At 38.5% G+C, this 13,621-nt stretch overlaps 1 protein-coding gene across 2 annotated transcripts in view; it reads left to right on the top strand.

The window, feature by feature from the left end:
- Window positions 1–13,621, top strand: part of MORC1 (MORC family CW-type zinc finger 1) — a 360,669-nt gene that overhangs the window by 124,807 nt on the left and 222,241 nt on the right. For both annotated transcript variants that reach the window (XM_073804253.1, XM_033855850.2), the window contains one exon: window positions 2,293–2,373. The gene's annotated coding sequence lies outside the window, so the exon portion shown is untranslated. The remainder of the gene's footprint in view (window positions 1–2,292; window positions 2,374–13,621) is intronic.

Below are 13,621 nucleotides of genomic sequence, written 5' to 3' on the forward strand. Positions count from 1 at the left end.
TGACGTGGTATGCCCCATCTTCATGGAACTATGAGTAACAAACTATCATTTTGGTGGCAATCATCTCCTGATTTGTTGGCCTTACCATACTTAACAATGATAAAAACAATTAAAACAGGGAGGGCATGCTATACTGAGTAGCAAATCATAAGAGGCCATCCCTTGAGGTGTAATTCTTCCATGAGACTTTCCCTGACCTCATCAACTTACAATGAACTTATCCTCCTATGAACATCCAGCATTATTGCCTACGACTCTCATTTGACATTTAAATATGTTCCTTCCTGATACCTTATGTCTGTTGTTTAAATTTCTTGTGTATATCTTGTTCTTCCAACTGAAATATAAATTTCCTCAGGGTATAATTCTCAGCATCTTCAACAATAACTGATGAGTTAATGAATGAATGAACAGATGTAACCTATTAAATTTGATCCAAAACTCACAAAGATCTTACTTTTTTTTCCTTTCTGAACTTTTCTTTGCAGATAACTTTGTATGACTGTGATGAGCCCCAAATTGCAAAACTGCTAAGCATTTTCTTCAGACAAGTAAATTTCTAAGCCTAATAAATACCTAATTATTTCCCTGAATTTATAATCAGATATAATTGTCTGGAGCATCCATAACTTGTTTGCTATCTGTAGGAAGAGGAAAGTGATATTGGGTGCTAGTTAAGAGCACTGTTTTGGATTCACGCAGACCTAGTTTAAATACTAGCTATACTACTTATTAGTTGTGTCTTTGGGCAAGTTAACTGACCTTTTCAGTCCTCAGTTTCTTCACCTGTAAAATGGGGATAACAATACATACCTTAGAGGGATTTTATAAGGATTGCATGCGTAAAGTTGTTAGCATAGTACTGGCATATGGTAGAGGCCAAATAAATGGTGTGACTGTACATGTTACTTTGCCTGGGATACTCTGTTTACTCCTATTGCTCTAGCACAATTATGAACAGCACCCCCATTTTACCCAGAGTTTCAAGTTTGGACAATAAATTGGTCTATCAATGAATGTATTTTTAAACTTTTAATGCTGATTACTACTTAAATATATGTGAGATGAATATATATGTATGATTGAATATACATTTACGTTGGGGCTATGCAATAATCCTTTCCAATAAAGTCCACCCCATCCCTTTGTCTCCATTGCTGAGTAGCAGATTATGGTTTAGTGGCCAAGAGCACAGACCTAGGAGCCAAACAGTCTGGCCTTGAATCCCAGCCATGCATGTTCTAATGTGTAACTTTAGACAATCCATTTACTTAGCATGTATCAGTTTTCTCATCAGTAATACGGAAACAATATAAGCAGTACTTTTATCATACGATGTCATGAAGCCAAAAGTCTATAACTGTATATATGTAAAAATGCTTACAGCAGTGTCTAGCACACAGCAAACCCTCTGTGAGCAGGCATTATTGTTGCTGTCTCTATGTCAGTGTCAACTAAGCTGAAACCAGCTTGTTTCTGTTTCCTGTGAATTGCTATTGGTGTAGAAAACAGCCCTGATACTGCCCTCAGTTCAGATAGCAAGTCTGCATGAATGTTTTACATGATAAACTCCTTAGATGATAAAGATAGAGGAACTTTGTACAATATCATGTGTGATTCTTTAGGATACAAATGTGTTTTGATAATATTGTGGACTGAGTTATGCCCCCCACCCCCCGGCAAATTCATATGTTGAAGCTCTAACCCCTGTGACTATAGTAGGAGATAGCGCCCTTAAGGAGGTAACTAAAGTGAATGAGGTCATAAAGGTGGGACCTAATTTGATAGAACTGGTGTCCTTTATAAGAAGAGGAAGAGACACCAGAGATCTCTCTCTCTCTCTGTGCATGCACAGAGAAGAGACCTGTGAGGACAAAATGAGAAGGTGACTGCCTATAAGCCAAGAAGAGAGGTCTCACCGGATACCAACCCTGACAGCACCTCAGTCTTGGACTTCTAGCTTCCAGAAATTTGAGAAAATAAATTTATGTTATTTAAGCCACCCGATCTGTGGTATTTTGTTATTGCAGCCTATGCAGACTAATACAGGTGAAAGAGTGTGGTCAAAGATTAAATGTGGAAAGAAAAATTGTGTATAATTTGGGAATTGGGCTAAGAGCATTGGAGGAGCCCTCTATTTAGGTGAGAATTACTAAGTCAAAGGATGCTAAATGAAAAGCTGGTATTGTAAATGTATGAATCTGTTCAAGGATGATACAAAAAGTGAGGACTGTGGTCAAAGTAGACGGTGCATGTCCTGTTTAAAGGCACTGAAATTCTCATTTTCTAAAGCCCCCATACAGGTTAAATGGAACACATCAATAAGGCACTGGTCCTTTGGCCCTGCTCCAGTGAATGTCTTTGGAAGTACAGGTGAGTAGGATTTTCCTCTGGAGAGCACTGAGGTGGGGTTTCATGGGTGAGTAGAATCTACACAAGCAGAGCAATAGGGAAAGAGGGTTCCAGAGAGGAAGAATGGTACAGAACAGGATACCTACAGAACTGACTGCTAGGGTTGTTATGTGACACAGGTACATCAGTTTTTTTAGGGTCCTTTTAAGGTAGTCAATTTTGTTAGAGTAGTGGCACCATATAAAGAAGACTGGAAAATAAGAATGGAAAAATTCATATTGTGTTTGGCTACAAATCCTGGAGTAATACATGTGGAATCAAGTGATTCATTTGAGCAACAGAAAGCTACCATTAAAATAATATTTCCAAATGAATCTCAAGTACTGGTTAGAATGCTTTGGAGGAAGAAGGAATTGGAATGAGTTCCTGTGACTGCACACACTCAAGTAGAGGCTGGTTTGCCACTTAATCAGAGGTGGTACATTGCAAGTAAGCAAATCACCTGGGGACCTTGTTAAGACAGAGTGATTCAGCAGGTCTGAGATGAGGTCTGAGGTTCTACATTTTGAACAAACTGATGCTGCTGATGCTGCTGGTTCCTAACTACACTGTAAGTTGCAAGGAAATAGATGACCTGTAAATTCACTTACAACCTGTAGATCCTTGATTTTACTACCTAGCATGCTGAGAAACAAGCTAAAAATTTGCATTCAATATTAGCTTGAGTCATTTTGCTTGTCTCTATGCATGAAATTATGCATTTCATAATGCCAGGTCAAACCATGCAAAAAAAGGATTAAACACAGCTCCTTGCCTTGCAATTACCTCACCACACACTGTGAGTTAACAGGAGCAAGGAGAAAATAAGCACAAGATTCCAAAATGATTGGAACTAGACTTGAGTTTAGTGATGATGAAAGAAAGATATAAAAGAAAGAACTGTGGGACTTAATCATAGATTAGTTTTGTTTTATTTCAGAATATGGTTTGGCTATGTGGAATCTAAAACAAAAGTCAAACATAAAAACAGAGTAGAAAAGTGGTTGCCAGGGGTGGAGGGTGGGGGAAATAGGGAGAGGTTGGTAAACAGGTACAAACTTTTAGCTATAAGATGAATAAGTTCTGAGGATCTGATGTATAACATGATGACTATAGTTGATGATACTATGTTGCACAACTGAAATTTGCTAAGAGAGTAGAACTTAAACGTTCACACCAAAAAAAAAAAAGATGAATATGTGAGGTGATGGATGTGTTTATTAACTAGATGGGGAGAATTTTTTCACAATGTATACCTATATCAAATCACCACATGGTACAATTTAATCTTACAATTTTGTATGTCAATTATACCTTAATAAAGTTGAAATGAAAAAAACATATCATTTGGTCTTACCAATCAATATTATACTTAATCCTACCACATCATCATATAATTCCCATGAAACTGCATGTGAACAAAATACTTTCTCAAATCATTTTTTCCTAGTGGCTCCTTTTAGACCTTGAGGTCATATAGAAAATACTTCATCAGCAGCATGTTAAAAATATTTAAGAATCACAGATTTTCATTTTAAGGAGTTTCCTGCATGGGCACTTTTTACTTTTAGTTCCTTGACAAAATCATTTTTATAAAGTTAGTTAAACATTATTATTTTAAGATTCATTTTAATCACTCATCAAAAGCACTTACAGATTGTTTTATCTATTGGAAAGGGGTGAGGATGACCTTACAGAGGAACTGAGATGAAAGCTTATGGTGAACACAATTATTCTTAGCATGAAATATTAGGAATGGGTAATTATAAAATAGAACATGGTGTGTTCTTGGATTGGAAGAATCAATATTGTGAAAATGACTCTACTACCCAAAGCAATCTACAGATTCAATGCAATCCCTATCAAATTACCAATGGCATTTTTTACGGAACTAGAACAAAAAATCTTAAAATTTGTATGGAGACACAAAAGACCCCGAATAGCCAAAGCAGTCTTAAGGGAAAAAAACGGAGCCAGAGGAATCAGACTCCCTGACTTCTGACTATACTACAAAGCTACACTAATCAAGACAATATGGTACTGGCACAAAAACAGAAACATAGATCAATGGAACAGGATAGAAAGCCCAGAGGTAAACCCACGCACCTATGGTCAACTAATCTATGACAAAGGAGGCAAGGATATACAATGGAGAAAAGACAGTCTCTTCAATAAGTGGTGCTGGGAAAACTGGACAGCTACATGTAAAAGAATGAAATGAGAACATTCCCTAACACCATACAAAAAATAAACTCAAAATGGATTAGAGACCTCAATGTAAGACTGGACACTATAAAACTCTTAGAGGAAAACATAGGAAGAACACTCTTTGGCATAAATCACAGCAAGATCTTTTTTGGTCCACCTCCTAGAGTAATGGAAATAAAAACAAAACTAAACAAATGGGACCTAATGAAACTTCAAAGCTTTTGCACAGCAAAGGAAACCATAAACAAGACAAAAAGACAACCCTCTGAATGGGAGAAAATATTTGCAAACGAATCAATGGACAAAGGATTAATCTCCAAGATATATAAACAGCTCATGCAGCTCAATATTAAGAAAAGAAACAACCCAATCCAAAAATGGGCAGAAGACCTAAATAGACATTTCTCCAAAGAAGACACACAGATGGCCAAGAAGCACCTGAAAAGCTGCTCAACATCACTAATTATTAGAGAAATGAAAATCAAAACTACAGTGAGATATCACCTCACACCAGTTAGAATGGGATCATCAGAAAATATACAAACAACGAATGCTGGAGAGGGTGTGGAGAAAAGGGAACCTTCTTGCACTGTTGGTGGGAATGTAAATTGATACAGCCACTATGGAGAACAGTATAGATGTTCCTTACAAAACTAAAAATAGAATTACCATATGGTCCAGCAATCCCACTACTGGGCATATACCCAGAGAAAACCATAATTCAAAAAGACACATGCACCCCACTGTTCACTGCAGCACTGTTTACAATAGCCGGGTCATGGAAGCAACCTAAATGCCCATCGACAGATGAATGGATAAAGAAGGTGTGGTACATATATACAATGGAATATTACTCAGCCATAGAAAAGAATGAAATTGAGTCATTTGTAGACGTGGATGGATCTAGAGACTGTCATACAGAGTGAAGTAAGTCAGAAAGAGAAAAACAAATATTGTATATTAACGCATATATGTGGAACCGAGAAAAATGGTACAGATGAACCGGTTTATAGGGCAGAAATTGAGACACAGATGTAGAGAGCCAACATATGGACACCAAGGGGGGAAAGCGGTGGGGGGTGGGGATGTTGATGTGATGAACTGGGCGATTGGGATTGACATGTATACACTGATGTGGATAAAACTGATGACTAATAAGAACCTGCTGTATAAAAAAAAATTAAATAAATTTTAAAAATTAAAAAAAATAGAACATGGTGAATTTACTTGTTTTAAAATCAAAAGGAGATTGAACTTTAATGGGAGTAGGTCATAGGATTTTTGTTTATATCAAGTATGCTGACTATAGAATAGTGGAATTTAAGGAAAGAAAAGTGTTCTCTCTTTGAAAGAAATAAAGAATGGCTGATGTTCTTTCTTTGATTTCTTTGAAATCATGTATTCCATTGCCTTCATTTTACAAATGAGAAAATCAAGGCTCAGAGCATCTGAGTGATTTACCAATGACCACTCAGTATATTAGCAGCGAGGGAGGAATGCAGTTCTCTCTAAGCAGTGCTGAGCTGTTTCCACAACACCATATAGATATATTTTGGATAACCAATAATCTCACCATTATTCAGATTAGATATTATCCTTTCATATGTCCCATCATTTCAGAGGAAAGACGTTAGTGATACTTTTATGTGATCAGAGAAGATTTTACTGAAGAAGTAGGCCTTTAGTTTGTCAATAAAAAATTGCATAGCAAGTGAATAAGCAGAAGGATGAAGAAGGGATTTTAGAACCCAGAGGTGATAGTTTAGCAAAGTGCAAAAGCAGAAGTAGCAGGAGATAGTCCTGCGACCTGAGGATACTGACTAGTTGGAGGTATTGGGGCAGCAAAATTGGGTGAGAGGGTGGGACCAATGATCAAAGATCTAGGAAAGCCAGGCAAGTAGTTGAACTTAGTGCCAGAACTTAATTGAACTTAATGTCAGAGTGCAGGGCCAGCACCAGCGGTATGCTGGGGACCAGCTCAAACCAACTATGAGCTGATTATATGTTTCTCCTCCCAATTTGGAGGTTAGTAACATCATAGAAGCAGCTTGAAACCGGTCATGGTGGGAGTATTTACACCGTGGAAATCAGCAAACACTACCCAGAAATGTTTTTCTTCCTGGAGAGCCAGTGTAGTGGCATATCTAGACAAAATGTAAGTCTGTGTTCTGGTAGCTGGACTAGACAATGCAGAAGGAAGGAGAATTGAGAGGAGGATTGTGGGCATGGAAACCTCCATCACCCTGTCTGTTGAGAAGCTTTAGAGGCATGTTCTCCCTCTAGTTTTCACAGTAAATATTAAGTACATGTCCATGACTCCTTAATTTGTGGAACACAGAGATCCTGATTCGTATCATTCAATCTGGTGCCATACCTAGCATTCTGAATTTGGCTCAATTCCAAAGTGCTTCTGGTAGGATGAGAATGAGCAACCCCATTAGGAAAAGAATAAGCTAAGAAAAAGAGAGTCTAAACACTGAAAATAATTCTGTGTTACATTAAACTCTAACATCTGCCATGCCTAAGGCAAGATAAGATTTCTATTAAAAATTACTGTTATATTTACTCCAGTCATATAGAAGGCTCCCAGCAAACTTCTCATCATGATTTTCATCACCACCATCAGCACATCAGCAGCAGCAGCAGCAGCAGCAGCGGAACGCTCATTTATTGAGCACTTACCCTAAGCCAAGCCCTATTCTAGCAATCCAATCATTATTTTGTTAAGTGGTTACCATGTGCCAGGCTTGTGCTAAATTAGTGGTTCTTGGTTTTCTTGGTCTCAGGACCCCTTTACACTCTTAGAAATTGTTTAAGGCCTCAAAGAAACTTTGATTATGTAAGCTATAGCCATTGATATTTACTGTATTAAAAAGTACATTAAAATGTGTATTTATTAATTCTCTTAACAGTAATAATATAAATCCATTACACGTTAACATAAAACATTTTAATGTGAAAAACTATTTTTTCCAAAGCAAAATGAAGTTAGTGAGAAGAGAGTCGTTGTTTTATAATCTTGCAAATCTCTTTAATAGAAGGCAGCTGGATTTTCTCATGTCTGCTTCCTCGTTCTATCTACTGCAATATCTCTCACCATCTAGTTTCTGGAAAATTCCATTCTGCACTCATGTGAGAATGAGATAAAAAAGGCAAATAGTGTCCTAGTATTTTTACTAAAATAGTTTTGACCTCATGACCCCACCCTGCCAGAGTCTTGGGGATCCCTTAGGAGTCCCCAGACCATGCTTTAAAAACTTCTGTACTGAACTGGATATGTAAGAGTGGAGTCAAATTTCTCTCACCCTCACAGAACTTACATTGCAAGTCTCATTCTCTTATATGCCTTATTTAAGCTCACAATAACCCTATGAAATGGTTGCTTTATTGCTTCCATGTCCCACATGAGGAAACTGAGGACCAGAGAAAATATAATATTGAGGTACTATTGGCAGAATTCAAAATGGCAGAGCTGGTACTCGATCCAGAGATGATGCTCGTATCTACTACATATCCTGCTTCCTAAAGCATGACACAAAGAATGAATTTCTTACCCACTTTTCAAAGGTTCCACCTAGTAAGAAAGTGTAATCATCTTTTGAAGAGATCCTTTACAAGACAACTCCCAATCCAGGTATTCTGTCACAACTGAAAGTATTATCCCAAGGCAGGCCTTTCTTTTTTGGAATGATAGCAAGCGATTGGGATGGCTGATGTACTCTCAGAATTTGGAAGTGGAGGATAAGGATGTGTATGGGAGACCTGGCCGGGAAACTGCAGTCTTCGAACCGAGCCCTGCTGTAGTGAGAGTTAAAAAATGAAAAGGTTGTTTCTTGTTTCCAGTCAGCCAGAACAGTGAGCTGCCATGGCCCACAGGACTCTCTACTTCCCCAAAGATTCATTCCTGGCTGCAGAGACATGGTGACACAGGTTAATAGCTTTTCTCTGCTGAGATCAGGCAATAGATCTGAGTGCTACCTATCACCGTACTTACAGGGAGTAATGAATTATAGACATCATTATTGTCAGATGACCCAGTGATGAAACAGAAAATAACTGTGACATCATCATAATTTATTGAAAAATTCTCAGGACTTTTATAAATAAAACTCTCTTTACATATAATTTCTACTACCTCAGTACCATGCAATGAGCTTCTTAGGTATAACTACCATAGAATTCTTTCAAGAATTACAAGGTCTGTGAGACTTCCTTGGTGGTGCAGTGATCCTGCCAATGCAGGGGACTCTTGTTCAATCCCTGGTCTGGGAAGATCCCACATGCCGCAGAGCAACTAAGCCCATGTGCCACAACTACTGAGCCTGCATGCCACAACTACTGAAGCCCGCGCACCTAGAGCCCATGCTCTGCAACAGGAGAAGCCACCGCAATGAGAAGCCTGTGCACTGCAATGAAGAGTAGCCCCGCTCACTGCAATCAGAGAAAGCCCACGCGCAGCAACAAAGACCCAATGCAGCCAAAATAAAGAAAATTAATTAATTCAAAAAAACCTAAACCTTCAATGGCTCTCATTACATGCAACATGAAGTCTGAAAAGTCTTTGGTGATTTGCCTCTGACTCATGTTTTCCAGCCTCTCTCATCCTTGGCCACTCCTCCAAGAGCACTGTTGTCATTCTACAGTGATGTTGCTTTTTCTTGCACAGGCTGGAAGGCCCAATCCCTAATTTTCACCCCATAATCTCCTTACCTATCTTCAAGACTTAATTTAGGGAGCACCTTTTCTCTAAAGCTTACATCAGTTACCAAAGCTGAGTTTATTTATTCATTTAACAGGGAATTCATTGAGTGCCTATGTTATGCCAGAAACTGCTCTAGGGGTTGGGGGTGCTGCTGTCATCAAGGTAGAGACCAAATTCTTATTCTCAATATTACAGAATAGTGTCGGGGAAATGGGTAGATGAAGGGACTTTCATATAATAAAAGAATGTGTACTAATAAGTAAATTATAAGTAAATAAATAAACAAGAGCAAAATAAATAAGGATTTCATATGATGCTACAAAAAATAATAAGAAATAAAAAGGTAATATAACAGAGACTAGGGGAGAGTTAAGTGTGGCAGTGTGTTAGACAGAACTATGAGACCCCAAAGATGTCCACACTGTAACCCTGGGAATCTGTGATCATGTTATTTTACATGGCAAAAGGGATGTTACAGGTGTGATTAAGATTAAGAACGTTGATATGGGGAGATTATGCTGGATTATTCAGGTGCATCCAGTCTAATCACAAGTCCTTAAAAAAGGAGAACATTTCCCAGCTCTGGTCAAAGTGTGAGGGGAGAAGAGAAAGAGAGAAAGAGAGAGAGAATGATGATTAATAAAGGTGGAAAGGATGCAACATTGTTGGCTTTTGGGTTTTTTAAAAAAATAATTTATTTATTTATTTTTGGCTGTTGGGTCTTCGTTTCTGTGCGAGGGCTTTCTCCAGTTGCAGCGAGCGGGGGCCACTCTTCATCACGGTGCGCGGGCCTCTCACTGTCGTGGCCTCTCCCATTGCGGATCACAGGCTCCGGACGCGCAGGCTCAGTGGCCATGGCTCATGGGCCCAGCCACTCCGCGGCATGTGGGATCTTCCCGGACCGGGGCACGAACCCATGTCCCCTGCATTGGCAGGCGGATTCTTAACCACTGTGCCACCAGGGAAGACCCAACACTGCTGGTTTTGAGCATGGAAGAAAGGGACCATGAGCCAAGGATTTCCTAGAATCTGGGAAAGACAAGGAAACAGATTCTCACCAAGGTTGTTCCGAAAGAAACACAGCCCTGCTGATATTTGACACCTGTGAGATGGGTGTTGGACTTCTGACCTACTGAACTGTAAGATTATAAATTCATATTGTTGGAATATTACCCAGCCATAAAAAGAAAGAAATTGAGTTATCACTTTATTATTTGTAGTGAGGTGGATGGACCTAGAGTCTGTCATACAGAGTGCAGTCAGTCAGAAAGAGAAAACAATACCGTATGCTCACACATATATATGGAGTCTAAAAAAAAAAATGGTTCTGAAGAACCTAAGGGCAGGACAGGAATAAAGACGCAGATGTAGAGAATGGACTTGAGGACATGGGGAGGGGGGAGGGTAAGCTGAGATGAAGTGAGAGAGTAGCATGGACATATATGCACTACCAAATGTAAAATAGATAGCCAGTGGGAAGCAGCTGCATAGCACAGGGAGATCAGCTCGGTGCTTTGTGACCACCTAGAGGGGTGGGATAGGTAGGGTGGGAGGGAGACGCAAGAGGGAGGGGATATGGGAATATATGTATATGTATAGCTGATTCACTTTGTTACACAGCAGAAACTAACACACCATTGTAAAGCAATTATACTGCAATAAAGATGTTAAAAAATAAATTCATATTGCTGAAGCCACTACGTCTGTAAACTGATGCAGTTAGCTACTTAAGACCAGTTGGTCAGGGCTGCTTTCACTGAGGAGGAACACTTGACCTGAGATCTAAATGATAAGAAGAAGCCAACGTTGTGAACCTCATGGGAAAAAGAATCCAGGCAGAGGGAAGTGTAAGTCTCTGAGGTTGGAGCAGACTTGGCATGATTTACAATAATGGTGAAGGCCAGTGTGACTGGAACATGTCATGAGTGGGAGCCCAGGATGAGATCAGAGGTACAGGCAGACACCAGGCCATTGAGAGCCTTTTGCTGCTATAACTACCACTGTGGCACTTTCATCACCCCAGCTTACACATAAGGAGACCCCTCATTACACTTGAGTCCCTTGAGATTCTTAACAGCAGGGGCTGCTCCCATTCATCTTTGACACTCAACACAAAGTAGTTATAGTGGTTCAAACATAGCAAGTCACACATGTATAGCTGTGGGGTCACTGTTTGAGATTCTTTAGAAAAACAGAACAATAGTAAGATTAATCTCTGTTGTTTTGGAAATACCCACACTTGGGAGCTCCCTGAGTTTTAATTTCTTCCTGCTTGTCATCATTTGGGTAACCATTTTATGGTACATTAAGGGAAAATGATCTATGTTGGTCTGTGAACTAAAAAGCAGAAATTCAGGTGATAAAATTGTTGACTGGGGTCCTTAGCGGAAATGTTTTCAACACTGTTATCATAATCAGGTATATTTATAGCTTAAAAAAGAAAGTATCCCTTGTGTGTTTATGAGATGCAGAATTTTCCTAATAGTTAAATCTATTTTGGAAAACAAAGTGGAGATAACGTGCATTCCATTACTGCAAGCATGAATTTGTAGAAAGCCTGTTTTGTGCCAGAAACACATCTCGTGCAAGCCCTGCTCCACCCCACTGAGGTCGGTGCACTTATTATTCCTGTTTCACAGATGGCAAACTCAGCCACAGCAGGGATAAGTGACATGACCAAGGAGACAATGCTAGCCAAGGAACCATGACCCCAGGCCTCTGGCTCCAGAGATTACATTCTTAAATACCAGACTACATCCTTCCCATCCCTCAAGGAAGAGGCAGAATTAGGAGTTAAACTTTAAGCCTCTCAGGAAAAATGTCAGAGAGCTGTGTATGGTAAATTTAAAGGTTTCTAAAATTTCAACTATACTACAAGTCATTGTTTTCCTCTCTGTAGTTACTGCCTGGATTAAAGATCATCAAAGAACCCCTTTTAAAATATACTTTTGATGGAGCAAAAGAGGGTAGGCCTAAGAAGGCATACCTTTCCTGAAACTGTCTGCTAAAAAATAATTAGCTTGTTTTCTAACATTATGATCATAAGGAGAAAATGCAGCTGCTTTTGTCACTGTGATGGATGACATAAAATATTTTGAATTTAGATAATTTATTTTATTTTTACAGTTGAACTGCCATCCAAGACAGTTCCAATTTGTGATGTAATCTCCAAAGATTTGTTTTTTGTCTCTAATTTGAAGGAGTCTGGCAATATCTCTGCTTCAGATGGGTAGTTTATATAGTTAACCAGTCAATGCTAAATTATTTTCAATAAAATTAATTCAGGCTGCCACTAGCATTGAAGATTATATATATATATATATATATATATATATATATATATATATATATATATATATATATTCTCTGCTGGTTCAGTTGCCTAAGATGTCCTAGATCAGTTTGAAGAAAATAAATAGAATAAGTAAAATCAACACATGAAAATAAATAACTTCATTTTTAATTTGTTCTATATGTACAGTACTCCCATTCATTAGTTATTCTATTTAAATTATAATGAATTGCCACAGGAGGATGGATGTCTTTTGAGATTGGGTCTGCTCTGTGGATGAAACTAAAGGCTAGAAATGAAAAAAAAATGTTATTGAGTTCTCTTATTGATTCACTGGATAAATTATATTGCATCTTATTTGTTTGTCCGGCCACTGATACAAGAAGGTGTCTTAGTTCGTTTGTGCTGCTATAACAGAACACCATAAACAACGGAAATTTATTTCCCATAGTTCTGGAGCCTGGGAAGTTTAAAATCAAGGTGCCAGTAGATTTGGTGTCTGGTGAGAGCCTGCTTCTTGGATCCTAAATGGCCATCTTGCTGTGTCCTCACATAGCAGAAAGGGAAAGGGAGATCTCTGGGGTCTTTTTCATAAGGGCACTAATCCCATTCATGAAAGTTCCACTCTCTGACCTAATCACCTCAAAGTTCCCACCTCCAAACCCATTACATTGGGGATTAGAATACAACATATGAATTTGGGGGGAGTCACAAACGTTCAGTCTATAGCAAAAGGTAACAGGAAACTCTTGTGAATACTACTTACCTCCCTGATAGTCATCCTTCTTAACAGTACCAATTGATTCATCAAATTCTCACTGCATACCCGGCACTGTCCTGGATATTGGTGGAGTTGCAAATACAAATCTCATGTAAATCTTGATCTTAAAACACTTATACTACAATAGTGTAATAGTATAAATTTATACTATAATAATATTAGTTTAAATATATACTATAAGTATTAAATATAGTATCATAGAAAAGCTGTCATTATAGTGATGGCATATACATGTTATTCTTTTTTT

This window comes from Tursiops truncatus, chromosome 4, assembly GCF_011762595.2.
Source record: "Tursiops truncatus isolate mTurTru1 chromosome 4, mTurTru1.mat.Y, whole genome shotgun sequence".
NCBI classification, from domain to species: Eukaryota; Metazoa; Chordata; class Mammalia; order Artiodactyla; family Delphinidae; genus Tursiops; species Tursiops truncatus.